Source organism: Dama dama, chromosome 23 (genome assembly GCF_033118175.1).
Source record: "Dama dama isolate Ldn47 chromosome 23, ASM3311817v1, whole genome shotgun sequence".
Taxonomy (NCBI): domain Eukaryota; kingdom Metazoa; phylum Chordata; class Mammalia; order Artiodactyla; family Cervidae; genus Dama; species Dama dama.
This window is the reverse complement of record NC_083703.1, coordinates 12,449,255-12,463,058: the sequence shown is the minus strand read 5'-3', so window position 1 is coordinate 12,463,058 and position 13,804 is coordinate 12,449,255.

Here is a 13,804-nt window from a genome sequence, read left to right as displayed (position 1 = left end):
CCTTCTGGTTCGTCCCCTCCAAACCCGCGTTCTCTCCTGGTCACAGCCCAGGCCGCACCCCCACTCCCCAGTCTCTCTGGTCACTCACATTCCTGCAGAGGCAGTGTCGTTACTTCTCTACTTGCGGAGTCCCCATTGCTCCGCAGATGTGGGCAGGTAAGGAGGAAAGAAGAAAGTGCAGGGGTGTATTAGGGCTTAAGGGAGTCTCAAGAATCCCTAGCTGAAGTCCACACCTGCCTCTGCCCCTGACTTTAGATTCATGCGGAGTCTGAGCCTGCCTGGCTGTGCTGAGGTCCTTGCCCTCTGTGTCCTGTCCAGGTGGGGTGCTGTGTTGAAGTGGGGTCGGGTGGGTGGGAAATCACCTTCTGGTCTCTAGAGCACTTGGATTATTGGAAGGTTATTTCTTTGTGTAAAAATCTAGATTTTTGAATTAGTTTTCTAACACATAAGAAAAGCCTATTTTGCTTGGAAACACTTAAACAACACCTAGACTTTATGATGGAAAATCTTGTCTCCCAGCCTAGCTGTCTCAGCCCCAGCCCCACGTTGGCCCTTCCCTCTGTTCTTCTGACGTTTTCTCTGTCTGTCCCCAAGAGCCAGATCGCATCTCTGAATCTGCATCTTCATAAGCACAAGTGGGTCCAGGGTCTGTTTTAAAGACCCCACGTACCTCCCATTTTCTTTCCAGTTGCCTCCCGGGCTGTGCCCTCAAAGGACGTGAGCGGCCTTAAGTGGTACGGCCGTCGGAGCCAGCCCGAGCCCTGTGCACTGTAGGTGGAGCCCCGGATTTACCGGAGCAGTCGGCCAGACCCAGTGCAAGGAGCCAGCTCTGCTGCTCCGAGTCCCTGGAAAGCGTGGAGGTGGGTGGACCCCCCCTGGGCACCTCCCCCAGTCACTGCTCACATGACATGACACCGGAGGATGGGAAAGGGCATTTCATTGCTGGAAGAGCAGCTATTTGGGGACCTACATTCGGTTTTAAGGTGTCCATGTGTCTCTCTATCTGCAGGGCAGCTCTGGCCACAGAGCATCCTCTTTCAGAAACGGGGGCCACGGGCATCCCCTCTTCACTATCACCCCCTCCCCCGGGCCTGCAGGAGGAGGGAAGGTTAATCGGCTGAGGGTAGAAAGGGCAGGTGTGCCACAGCCACAGTCACCCGCGCCCAGCACTTGGACCAAGGCTCACCCTGCACAACTTAGCGGACTCGTGATGGATGCCTCTGGGGCCCTGACTGAGACTCCTTGAGCTGTCCACTGCGGGAGCCTTCGGGCCTTCATGTCAGAAAGGACATCCACGGGGCAGTCCACCCCCTGCGGGTTAATCGTGGCTGATGTTCTCTTTCTTATTTTCCACAGAGTCTCAACTATGATGAAGAAGCCGACAGTGCGAAGGAGCCTCAGAATGAATTGTTTGAAGCCCAAGGTAAAGCCTGGCCTTGTGGTGAGTGCCCCCTTTGGTCGGTACTGGGCTGTCAGACAGCAGGCTGCCAGCGAAGGAGAGTTTCCTGGGAGGTGCCTAGTGTGGGTGGTCTCTCTGAGATTCCTGAGGTCAGACCCTTGGGCAGGGGCCGCTGGCTAAGAGAGCAGCTAATTGGTTGGCTAGGGTCACAGTGATCCTCCTGACCAACAGGCATGGGCCAGGGGACTCCTTTTAAGGTGCCGGGCCTGGGCCAGCAGCCTCCCCACTCACCAGAGGCCCTGACTGTGCCCCAATTGGAGGGCGAGACGTGGCTCTGGTCTTGGGAGCCTGGCGGAGCTCCCGGAAGGCAGTCACAGGTGTGCTCAGCAACGCTGGGTGCACCAGCACGTGGGTGTGCGGGCTCCTTAAGGACGCCTATCACCAGAGTGAGTCACAGGGCAGAATGTGCAGGACCACGGCTCCAGCGCGAGGCCAGAACTGACCTGGGGCTTCTCCTGAGTGAGAGGTCTGCTCTGGTGCTGAGCACCGTGCAGACTTGGTCGTCAGGGCCGAGGCTGTTGTTGGCTCAGCGCTGAGCGTGAGGACGTCAGGCGAATGAACCACGTGTCTGTGCTACTGGATGAAGCAGATGGACCTCTTTGTGTCCAAAAATCACTTCCTAAATTAACTGGACTCAGAGTAAATCCAGGGGACGAGAGGAAGGGCTCCGGGGAGGTTATTCACTGAGTGATTTTGGGCTCTCTGCCCAGAAACAGGTTGGAGTTCTTCTTTCCTCCAGGTTAGAACTGACACTTGTATACAAACACTAGTGTCAGACCTTACAGGACTGGCTTACCTTCTCTGCCAGCCCTGAGAACATACCCTGGTGTCAGAATTGCTTTTCCCTCTTTTTGGTTTCTGCCTTTATTTATTTATTTAATTTTTAAATTAAAATGTATTTATTTGGCTGTCAGGTCTCAGCTGTATCCTGCAGGATCTTCATACATCATTTGGGACCTTTCATCGCAGTGCTCAGGGTTCTCTCTAGTTGCAGGGCACAGGCTTAGTTACTCCACAGCACGTGGAATCTGAGTTCCCTGACCAAGGATCGAACCCGAGTCCCCTGTATTGCAAATGCTCTTAACCACGGGACCATCAAAGAAGTCCCATTTTTCCGTTTTTGCCTAGAACATTCAGATGTTTTAAGCTGGAAGGGGTCTTGGAAGTTTTCCTCAAACTGATATACAGCATCATTCATGAGCAAGGAGGCCTAGCATTCCTCAGGAAAGGACTTTCTGGTTATTAGTTGGGTTATCACAGTAAACGCCAAGATGCCTCGTCTCTGGAGAGCTCCAGACCACTGACCGAGAGCCGGGGTCTGGTCACGTGCAGGGGGACCCTCGTCCTGTGTTGGGCAGGGTGGTTCAGTCTGGGCATTGAGGGAGCTCTGCTTTGAAGCCTTGCTTATCTCAAGAGAGCTCTTTGTGGGCACCCCAAGGTCTGTCCTCTCCCAAAGGGGGTTTCTCTGGCAAAGCTTCATGAACCTCAGCAAGCCACCTGGCTAACCTAGAAAGGCTATGAAACATTGTTGTCTGTCACCCAGACTTGCTGCTGAGTCTGCATCTCAAAGACCCCTGTGGCTTCTGATGTGAGGTGGTATGGAAACAGCCCACCTTGGGGCATTTTTGCTGGGAGAAAAAAATAAAAAAATAACACTCAACCTGCATCCAAACTAGATCTTTGTACTAAGTTCCAATTTACAGGAGATATTAGGGATGGAAGGGCAGGAGGAAGGGGACTGGGGGGCGGGCTGGAGGTGATCCAGCGACTCTGGGGGAGTAACCACACACACAGCAAGGATTCTGCATTGATGCTGAGTTGAAGAAATCAGCTGTCAGGAGACTTGGGAGAGGACTGGGACATCGTTGTTGGGTTGTAGGGCCATCGTCACACTGGGGTCAGGAGTGCATACGAAACACTCAGGGGTGAGAACATGGCAGCTGGGATTTGCCTTCAAATACTTGGGCCAGGGACTTCTGCGGTGATTTATTGTCTAGGACTCTGCACTCCCATCGCAGAGGCCCCGGGTTCCATCCCTTGTCTGAGAACTAGAGCCCCCATGCTATAACTAAGAGTTTGCATGCCCCAACTAAAAAGATCTCACCTGCAGCAACCAAGACCCAGAGCAGTCAAATAAATATTACAAGAACAAAATATATGTGGGCAAGAACAAACAGGTAGATGAAGCCAGGACGAGAGGCTGCCCCAGGGACAGGGTCATTGGCCTTTGTTGGACTGTGCTCTTTGCTTTGGGCAGGTTTGAAGACCTTCTGGACGTTAATTTTTTAAACCTGGACTTGTTATTCTAAGTACAAAGCTTGTAGGTATGCTCCTAGTGCTACAGCTTCTGTAGGCTCCCTTCAGAAAATGCCTTCCCCACGTGCAGCAGAGTCCCCCCTTTATTGTGAAATTTTGCATAGAATTAAGTTGGAAGAATTGCACGGTGAGCCCCGTGTAGCCACCATCGGAAGCTTGACTCTCCCATGTGTCTGTCTGCCCATCTGTCAGTCCATCTGATTTCAGAGTGAAGTACCGCCTTGGTGTGTTTCCCCTGCTTCAGACCAGCTAACAGCCTGGGGTTCCGCGGCCTTTGGGAGCCCCCGGAAGCCCGGCAACCTCTCCTTCGACACCCTCGAGAGCCGGGTCTGGGGCCTCTGGGAAGAGCTGGGTGTGGGCAGCAGCGGCCACCTCACAGAGCAGGAGCTGGCCCCGGTCTGCCAGACCATCGGGCTCCAGGGCCTGGCGAAGGAGGTGAGAGGGGATGGGACGGACCGCCCCGAAGGGCTGGGTGTTTGTGGCTGGTACTGGGCCTGGAAAGCCCCTTCAGCCTCAGCCCCTGATTCAGTTGTCACTGTCCAGCCTAAAATCCTGTGCTGAGTCCCGGGGCTTGTGCCGAGGGTCCGTCTCGGGCCACCTTCACACAGGACGCTCCTCTGCCTGGAGCTCTCTCCCCTCTCAGGCCTCCCTAGGCCTACCGCCCAGCCCGTGGGTGGTGCCCATAGCCTCTGGCTGTGCCCCCCGGCAGCTGTGTTCAGCCCTTCCCTCCTTCGGGGCCCAGGGGAGGAGGGGGCAGTGTGAGTGAATTTATGTTAATGATTGTTATGTCTCTAGGGACCAAATAGTGCTTGGAACATGGTAGGCGTTGGATAAGTACTTCTTGATTGACCTGTATGACTTGAACGGAATTAGGGTGGATCCAAAAGAGATGACCCAGGAGCAAGTAACAGACCTGACAAGTGAAGTGACTTGTTTCCGCTGCTTGTTTTCATCAGGTGAGGCCTTAGTGGGTTTAAAGGGAGAACAGGCAGTTTGCAAATTTAGCAGGAGTACATGTAAATCCATGGCTGACTCATATCAATGTATGACAAAACCCACTGGAAAAAAATAATAATAATAATAATAATAATAAAAAAATAAAATAATGCCTTCAGGATAAAAAAAAAAAAAAAAATTTAGCAGGAGTAGCAGTGACTTCCGAAAGCTTGAGTGAAGTGGGCTGGGAACTCGTGCTGCAGAACACTACAGCTTGGTAGGTTAGAGGGTTCTGGAGTTGCAGACTGTTCAGAGCCAAGCATGGGAGTGGGCACAGAGGAGAATTTGAGCTGAATGACAGACTTCAGAGGACCTGTGATTGAGTGAAGAATAAGACGCAAGACTACTGACTGCTGGAGGAAAAATGAGTTATTGAGAGCTCATCCTGGAGAGAAGTATGTCTGCAGCTTGAGATTTCGTCCCTGGCCTTGTTCGGTAGTGTTTTCATCAGTTAGTTGGGCATAGAAATCAGTAGCGTGGTGTTAGGGTGTGTGGAGGACACAGAACAGTAGGAACACTCTGCAGTGACTGTTTAAGGATAGATGCTGATGAACGAGGAACTGATGTGCAAGAGGTCTGCAGTAAATGTAAGGGAAATGGAAAGTCCTGCACTCAGGTTCCCAAGTCCTTCATTTGTTCCTGCAACAGATATGCACTCAGCAGTTATGAGCTGATAAAGGGCTCTGGTGTTTCCGTTGTAAACAGCAGAATCAAGAGGTTTGCCCCTGTGGCCCCCAGCAGTGTCATGCAGAAGGAAGATGTTAAAGGCAGGTAAAGTGGGTCAGAGTACCTGCCGTGAAGGAAAACACCACACTTGGAGAGAGAATCATGTCCTGAAAACATCAGTAGATTGAGAAATCCAGGAACTTCTCTCTGAGGAAGAGACATTTCAGCTGGAGCCTGAAAGAGCATGTTTTAGCGAGGAAGTAATTATGGGCAGAGGGCATTCTTGTTGGAGGAAACTGCATGTGCAAAGGCCCTGAGTCTTGAAAGAGGGTGGGATGCCCAGGGACCTGGTCATTCCCAAAGGCCAGTGTGGCTGGAACTTAGTGAGCAGGCTGAAGGTGACACCAGGGGAGATTTTTAAGAATGGGGGGCTGGTGGTGGCATTTTTGTGGCCTCCATGTGGATAGTGGATGGTGGGATTGAGAGGGAGGATGGTGGTCATGAACGTGACAGGAGAGGTGAGCCAGACTAGGGGAAAGGAGAATAGTTTACACACCTGTTTAGGAGGTGGCTGAAAAGGCCTTGGTCCAGTAAGGGAATGATTTTCCTGTATTTGTACCATGGGGAAATTCAGGATCCAAAATTCTGTGCCCTATCCTCCTAGTTCGGTTCTGGGCAGGACAGTCACTATTACCAGTTTCTGGTTAAAATTCTTTGTCAGAAGAAATGTCAGTCAGTCAGTCAGTTCAATCGCTCAGTCGTGTCCGACTCTTTGTGACCCCATGAATCTCAGCACGCCACTCCTCCCTGTCCATCACAAACTCCCGGAGGTTACTCAAACTCATGCCCATCGAGTCGGTGCCCATCCAGACATCTCATCCTCTGTCGTCCCCTTCTCCTCCTGCCCCCAACCCCTCCCAACATCAGGGTCTTTTCCAACGAGTCAACTCTTCGCATGAGGTAGCCAAAGTATTGGAGTTTCAGCTTCAGCATCAGTCCTTCCAATGAACACCCAGGACTGATCTCCTTTAGGATGGACTGGTTGCATCTCCTTGCAGTCCAAGAGACTCTCAAAAGTCTTCTCCAACACCACAGTTCAAAAGCATCAATTTTTTCAGCGCTCAGCTTTCTTCGCAGTCCAACTCTCACATCCATACATGACCACTGGAGAAACCATAGCCTTGACTTAGATGGACCTTTGTTGGCAAAGTAATGTCTCTGCTTTTATATATGCTATCTAGGTTGGTCATAACTTTCCTTCCAAGGAGTGAGCGTCTTTTAATTTCATGGCTGCAGTCACTATCTGCAGTGAATTTGGAGCCCCCCAAAATAAAGTCTGACACTGTTTCCACTGTCTCCCCATCTATTTCCCATGAAGTGTTGGGACCAGATGCCATGATCTTAGTTTTCTGAATGTTAAGCTTTAAGCCAAATTTTTCACTCACTTCTTTCACTTTCATCAAGAGGCTTTTTAGTTCCTCTTCACTTTCTGCCATAAGGGTGGTGTCATCTGCATATCTGAGGTTATTGATATTTCTCCCGGCAATCTTGAGTCCAGCTTGTGCTTCTTCCAGCCCAGCATTTCTCATGATGTACTCTGCATATAAATTAAATAAGCAGGGTGACAATATACAGCCTTGACGTAGTCCTTTTCCTATTTGGAACCAGTCTGTTGTTCCATGTCCAGTTCTAACTGTTGCTTCCTGACCTGCATACAGTTTTCTCAAGAGGCGGGTCAGGTGGTCTTGCATTCCCATCTCTTTCAAAATTTTCCACAGTTTATTGTGATCCACACAGTCGAAGGCATTGGCGTAGTCAATAAAATAGAAATAGATGGTTTTCTGGAACTCTCTTGCTTTTTCGATGATCCAGCGGATATTGACAATTTGATCTCTGGTTCCTCTGCCTTTTCTAAAACCAGCTTGAACATCTGGAAGTTCACGGTTCAGGTATTGCTGAAGCCTGGCCTGGGGAATTTTGAGCATTACTTTACTAGCATGTGAGATGAGTGCAATTGTGCGGTAGTTTGGGCATTCTTTGGCATTGCCTTTCTTAGGGATTGGAATGAAAACTGACATTTTCCAGTCCTGTGGCCACTGCTGAATTTTCCAAATTTGCTGGCATATTGAGTGCAGCACTTTCACAGCATCATCTTTCAGGATTTGAAATAGCTCAACTGGAATTCCATCACATCCACTAGCTTTGTTCATAGTGATGCTTTCCCACTTGACTTCACATTCCAGGATGTCTGGCTCTAGGTGAGTGATCACACCATCATGATTATCTGGGTCATGAAGATCTTTTTTGTATAATTCTTCTGTGTATTCTTGCCACCCCTTCTGAATATCTTCTGCTTCTGTTAGGTCCGTACCATTTCTGTCCTTTATTGAGCCCATTTTTGCATGAAATGTTCCTTTGGTATCTCTAATTTTGTTGAAGAGATCTCTAGTCTTTCCCATTCTGTTGTTTTCCTCTATTTCTTTTTTTTTGTTTTTGTTTTCCTCTATTTCTTTGCATTGATCACTTGCAAGCATCAAGGAAGGCTTTCTTATCTCTCCTGGCTATTCTTTGGAACTCTGCATTCAAATGGGAATATCTTTTCTTTTCTCTTTTGCTTTTTGCATCTCAGAAGAAATATATTCCTATCTAATTGCTCACATGGAGATGTGAATGTTTTAAGGAAATTCTTGTGTACTTAATCAAGTACTTTGACATTAAGTTGGGTGTATTTTATTTGTGCTATTTCTTTATAATCAGGAGCACATTGTAAAGAATGTGGAGAATAAATCTAACATTTGTAGATTAGCAGAAGTGTCTAGAACAGATCTAGAAGACATGGTACATCTATGTATATGGTACATGTACATCTGTACCTGGTACAGATCTATAAGCCATGGGACATTTATTTTGCCTCTATTTTCAGGGCCTAGAGCAGTCACATACATTTTGTATTTATGTTTCCTTTTAAAACTCCACAATAGATATTTATTAATTCTGTACATCTGGTTTTGTTTTCCTTTTTTTTTATTTGTGGTTAATTGAGATGTGGGCTCAATCCCTGGGTGGTCAGGAAGATTCCCTGGAGACGGAAATGGCAACCCACCCCAGTTTTCTTGCGTGGAAAATTCCATGGACAGAGGAGCCTGGCAGGTCCTGTCCATGGGTCAGAAAGAGTCGGACACGACTGAGTGACTGAGCACACATACTATTGAATGTATTCAAAACATTCATAATGTCATATAGCCATTACCACCACCACCTTCTCCAGAACTCTTCATCTTACAGAACTGAAACACCACACCCAGTAAGCAATCGTACATCTGATTGGAAAGGGTGATACTTATCTGATATCTAAGTAGACATATATTTTGTAGGGGAAAACCAAAATTTTCTCCCTCTCTGTGTAAAGGGCCCTAAAGTACAATCATGCAGATAGTTAAAGATCAAGAACTACTTCTTGGATGTGTGGAGGAGCATTTGACTTTAGAGTCCTTAGCTCACTTTATGAGAATGAGGACTTGGGAGTATTGATACCATAAAAACAGGACTCCGTAGGATGAGAACATGATGTGAGGCCATAATCTTATGCACTGTGATATTTGATCTTTTATTCCAGCATGAAACAGGGATTCTAAAAAGTGAGGCAAGTGTTTGTCTTTTGGAGACAATGGAAATTAATCACTGTGCAAAATGCAATGTGCCACATGGATAAACAAAACAATGGGAGTGTGATCCTAGGCAAATTAGTTAGGTAATAAACAATCTCCAGATCTCTAAATAGCATTATGGCTAAATAAAGCAATGTAAAAGCATAAATAAATCTATATACAGTCACACGTTATGATCCTTTGATATATTTGGTGAAAAATATAATCTACATACAGAGATTTTTTTCTCTTTTTTTTTCTTTTTCGCTCAGTCCTGTCTGACTCTTTGCCACCCCATGGACTATGCAGTCCAGGGAATTCTGCAGGCCAGAATACTGGAGTGGGTAGCCTTTCCCTTTTCCAGGGGATTTTCTCAACCCAGGGATTGAACCTGTTTGATACATACACAGTGCAATAATATTTATGAAAAAGATACCCTTGCATATATGTGGACCTGCTTGCAAATGCAAAGAAAATGGTTTGTAAGGATAAACTCCCACTTTTTAACACTTCCATTAAGAAGAGGAGCATGATAGAAGGAAGTTTTAGGACTGTGCTTTGGGTTCTTCTATTCCCACTTTTTATTTTATGCATTTACTTCAAAATTTTTACAAGGAGAATATTATGTCTGTAAAGAATAACTCAATGATGTGTACCAGGTTCACCAAAGCCTTACCTGAGAACTATGCTTCTGGATGATCCCCTCAAAGGTAAAATCTGCCACTTAGAACACAGGGAAATTCTGTGCCTTTTGTGTGCAGGTGTGTGTGTGAGTATGTGTGTCTGTGAACAAGCCAGATTCTCCCAGGAAATTCTGAGTCACATAAGCACTCATTTCATTCACCTTTAAGAAGTGCTTCTTGTATTAACTAAATCCTGAGAAGTTGGGCACCAGGGACAAATTTGGGGCTAGTTAAAGCATGACATGTGGCCCATCACTTTATGGCAAATAGATGGGAAAACAATGGAAATGAGAGACTTTATTTTCTTGGGCTCCAAACTCACTGCAGATGGTGATTGCAGCCATGAAATTAAAAGATGCTTGCTCCTTGGAAGCAACGCTATGACCAACCTAGACAGCATATTAAAAAGCAGAGACATTACTTTGCCGTTAAAGGTCCTTCTAGTCAAAGCTATACTTTTTCCAGTGGTCATGTATGGGTGTGAGACTTGGACTATAAAGAAAATTGAGCACCAAAGAATCGATGCTTTTGAACTGTGGTGTTGGAGAAGACTCTTGAGAGTCCCTTGGACTGCAAGGAGACCTAACCAGTCCATCCTAAAGGAAGCAGTCCTGAATATTCATTGGGAGGACAGATGCTGAGGCTGAAACTTCAATACTTTGGCCTCCTGATGCGAAGAACTGACTCATTGGAAAAGACCCTGACACTGGAAAAGACTGAAGGTGGGAGGACAAGAGGACAACAGAGGATGAGATGGTTGGAAGGCATCACTGACTTGATGGACATGAGTCTGAGCAAGCTCAGGGAGTTGGTGAAGGACAGGGAGGCCTGGCATGCTGCAGTCCATGGGGTCGCAAAGAGTCGGACATGACTGAGCGACTGACCTGAACTGGACTGAGGCTACCATGTGACTGCCGAGGACGCTCTAGCATTAAGGTGCAAGCAGCCCAAGTTCAAACAGACTCACTTGGAACTTCTCCAGGAAACCATTGGGTGGGTGGAGAGGGGCGCTCTGTCCAACAACTCTTTTCTGATCTCCTGTGCTGTTTGAGAACCTGGTCTTTATTCCTGGAAACGAGCCTTAATCCCTCAAGGTTGCACCGGAGGCAGCGCGGGAGGCGGGGCAAGAGCCTGTGTCCAGTCCCAGGGGCCCAGGTCAGAGTCGGGGCCTGACCTGGAGAGAGAGATCTGTCTCCCCGCAGGGTCTGGCCTAGAGCCTGAGCCGCGCTTGGCCTCGGGTCAAGACCAGGAACCGAGCTTGGCTGGGCGGCGGGGCAGAGCGCAGAGCCCCCACCCGAGGTGCGGCCAAGGCTCCACTTCCTCCGCAGGTATCGCAGTCTGAGAACCGACCGGCCCAGCGGCCCCGCTGCCACACCAACTGCCTGGAGCCACCGCTGTCTTGGGCCTTCAGGCAGCTGGGCTGGAAGGTGGGCTCGCACCCCGGCATCTTCCTGCTGCTGTCCATGGTGTGAGTGGCTGTTCTCAGCACTGGCCTGATTTACCTGCCCCAGGATGAGGAGGAAGACCTCAAGGAGCAGTACACCCCGGAAAGGAGCCCTGCCAAGTCTGAGCAGCGCTTTGTGCAGGAACATTTCACCGCCACCAACTCTCTCATCTTCTCCATCTCCAGGAAGAGCACCGAGGTGAATTACGCCTCCGCCCTAGTGCTCTCCAAGACCGAGACACTGCTGAAGCCGGAAATCTTAGAAGACATGAGCAAGGTGGAAGGCGCGGTGCAGGCTTCGCCTGTGACACAGGGCACACCCCCTGCAGCAGGGTGTGCCCTGAGAACCAGGGCCCCTGTGTCCCCCCAGCCCACTCTTTTTCGCCTGGAGAAGGGACAGCGGCCTCAACCTGAAAACCATCACCTTCCCCATCTACAGCCTCGCCGGTCAGGTGGTCTACCTGGCCGACATCCTGGGAGGAACTGTCTTAGGCGAGAGTCTGGGGCTGATCCAGGTACTCCTCCAGGCCAAAGCCCTGCGGCTACAATACCACCTGAAGACAGGTGAAGGAGAGGAAAATGAACGTAGCAAGGCGTGGATGATCCATTTCCTGATGCAGGTTGGCAGCCTCGAAAAGAGTCTGGCCTTGAAGCAGATCAAGGTACCTAGCGGCTGGGGTTAATAGGGAGGCCAGGAGAAGGTGGGAAGGATAAGACTTGTTCCAAGGAGCATAGCAGCAGCACTCCCAGATTATCATATAGAGTCCTTGACTGGAAGCTAGGTGTGCTCCTGCTTTATTTGATCCCTAATCCAACTTTCTTAAAGTAGCACACTGAAGAAGGCCACAGTGGATTCCGAAGAAGAGTGGCTGTGTGTGTGACTGACTCACTCTGCCGAGCACGTGACTGACAACACTGTGAAGCACCTGCACAATAATTTTTTAGTAAAAAGAGAGAGGACCTAAAAAAAGGAGCCACAGACCTTAAATCCTTGGTAACCTTCTGGTTAAAAACACAAGTGGTCCATTCTCAGGGGGGTGTCTGTTCAGCACAGACGTTGATCCTCTGGCTTAGTTTGGTTTTCTGGTCAAATTACTCTGCAATTCTTACTTCCAGTTTAAGCCTTTGCTGTTTCTAGGAGCCCCCTGAACTTTGTTTGAAGTTCATTGGAATAAAAAAACAAACCTTTAAACAACAGCTTTTGTTTTTGAGGAAGAAAGATGAGCATTTCAAAAGTAAATTATAGCAGAGTGCCAGTCACTTGTTATCTGTCCAGTAATTTTTGGGCTGGAAAACCTAATGCTCTGAGTAAAACTGGTGAAAATGAGAAGACACCTTCTGGAAAAAGCCTTTTTAATACTCAGGCCTTTCTGAGATGGTGTTTCTCCAATGAAAATAGTAAAAGATAAGAACCTAATAGAAGTTTAGAAAAAGTCATAATGTCACAGTTATTAATGCTTTCACAGTTTCATATAAGATTCAGATTTTGTATATTCAAGAGTTGTAAACTTTTGATTTTTGAAAGAAACTTTGAAAAGCATGCCAGAGATTTGTGGGAAGAAGCAAATCTTCATGACTTTCTTATTCTAAAATCATAATCCATATATTTTGATTTTAACTGAATTTTAATGTTCAAATCAATAAGCTGTAGTGTTTCAATATCATATGTAACACACACAGTATCAGAATTGAAAGGTCTTTACCTGAATATATTTTTGTGGTAGGCCCTCTCCATGACTTTATAGACAACTGGAGTTTGAGGCAAATTCTATGACAGTGGTCCCCTTGTTTCACTTGGCATAGCTTCTAATCATATTATTTGCAATTGTATCATGCTACAGGTAAAACAATTTTATTAGTAAACTCTAAAAAATGTTTTCTTGTGATAATAAATATAATGTGGAGATATGTCAGGGATATAATGTAGATATAATGTGTAATATGTAGATATGTAATTTCCTTGGTTCTGTCTTTCCACAGCAGAGATTGGAAACACAGCAGACGAGTGTTACAGCTTGCTTATAGCTCAGAGTTTTATTCAGCAAGCCAAGGAAAGTACACCCTCGAGGTGTGAGAGCAGGTCGATCCCAAAGGCGAGGCCTCGATCCATCTTGGTTTCCTCTTTTTATACATTTGTCTCTTGCCCCTGCGCCTGCCCTATGGAAATTGGCCTAGCCAGGGGGGCTGTTTTTGCCACCTGAGGTTCTTACTCTGGTCCTCAGATTTTCTTTTATTCCACTTTTGCATGCTTTTTGCTTTCTTTGTCTTTTATTTTATTTTATTTTCATTTATTTTTATTAGTTGGAGGCTAATTACTTTACAATATTGTAGTGGTTTTTGCCATACATTGACATGAATCAGCCATGGATTTACATGTGTTCCCCATCCTGATCCCCCCTCCCACCTCCCTCCCCATCCCATCCCTCTGGGTCTTCCCAGTGCACCAGCCCTGAGCACTTGTCTCATGCATCCAACCTGGGCTGGCGATCTGTTTCACAGTTGATAATATACATGTTTCAATGCTATTCTCTCAGATCATCCCACCCTCGCCTTCTCTCACAGAGTCCAAAAGTCTCTTCTATACATCTGTGTC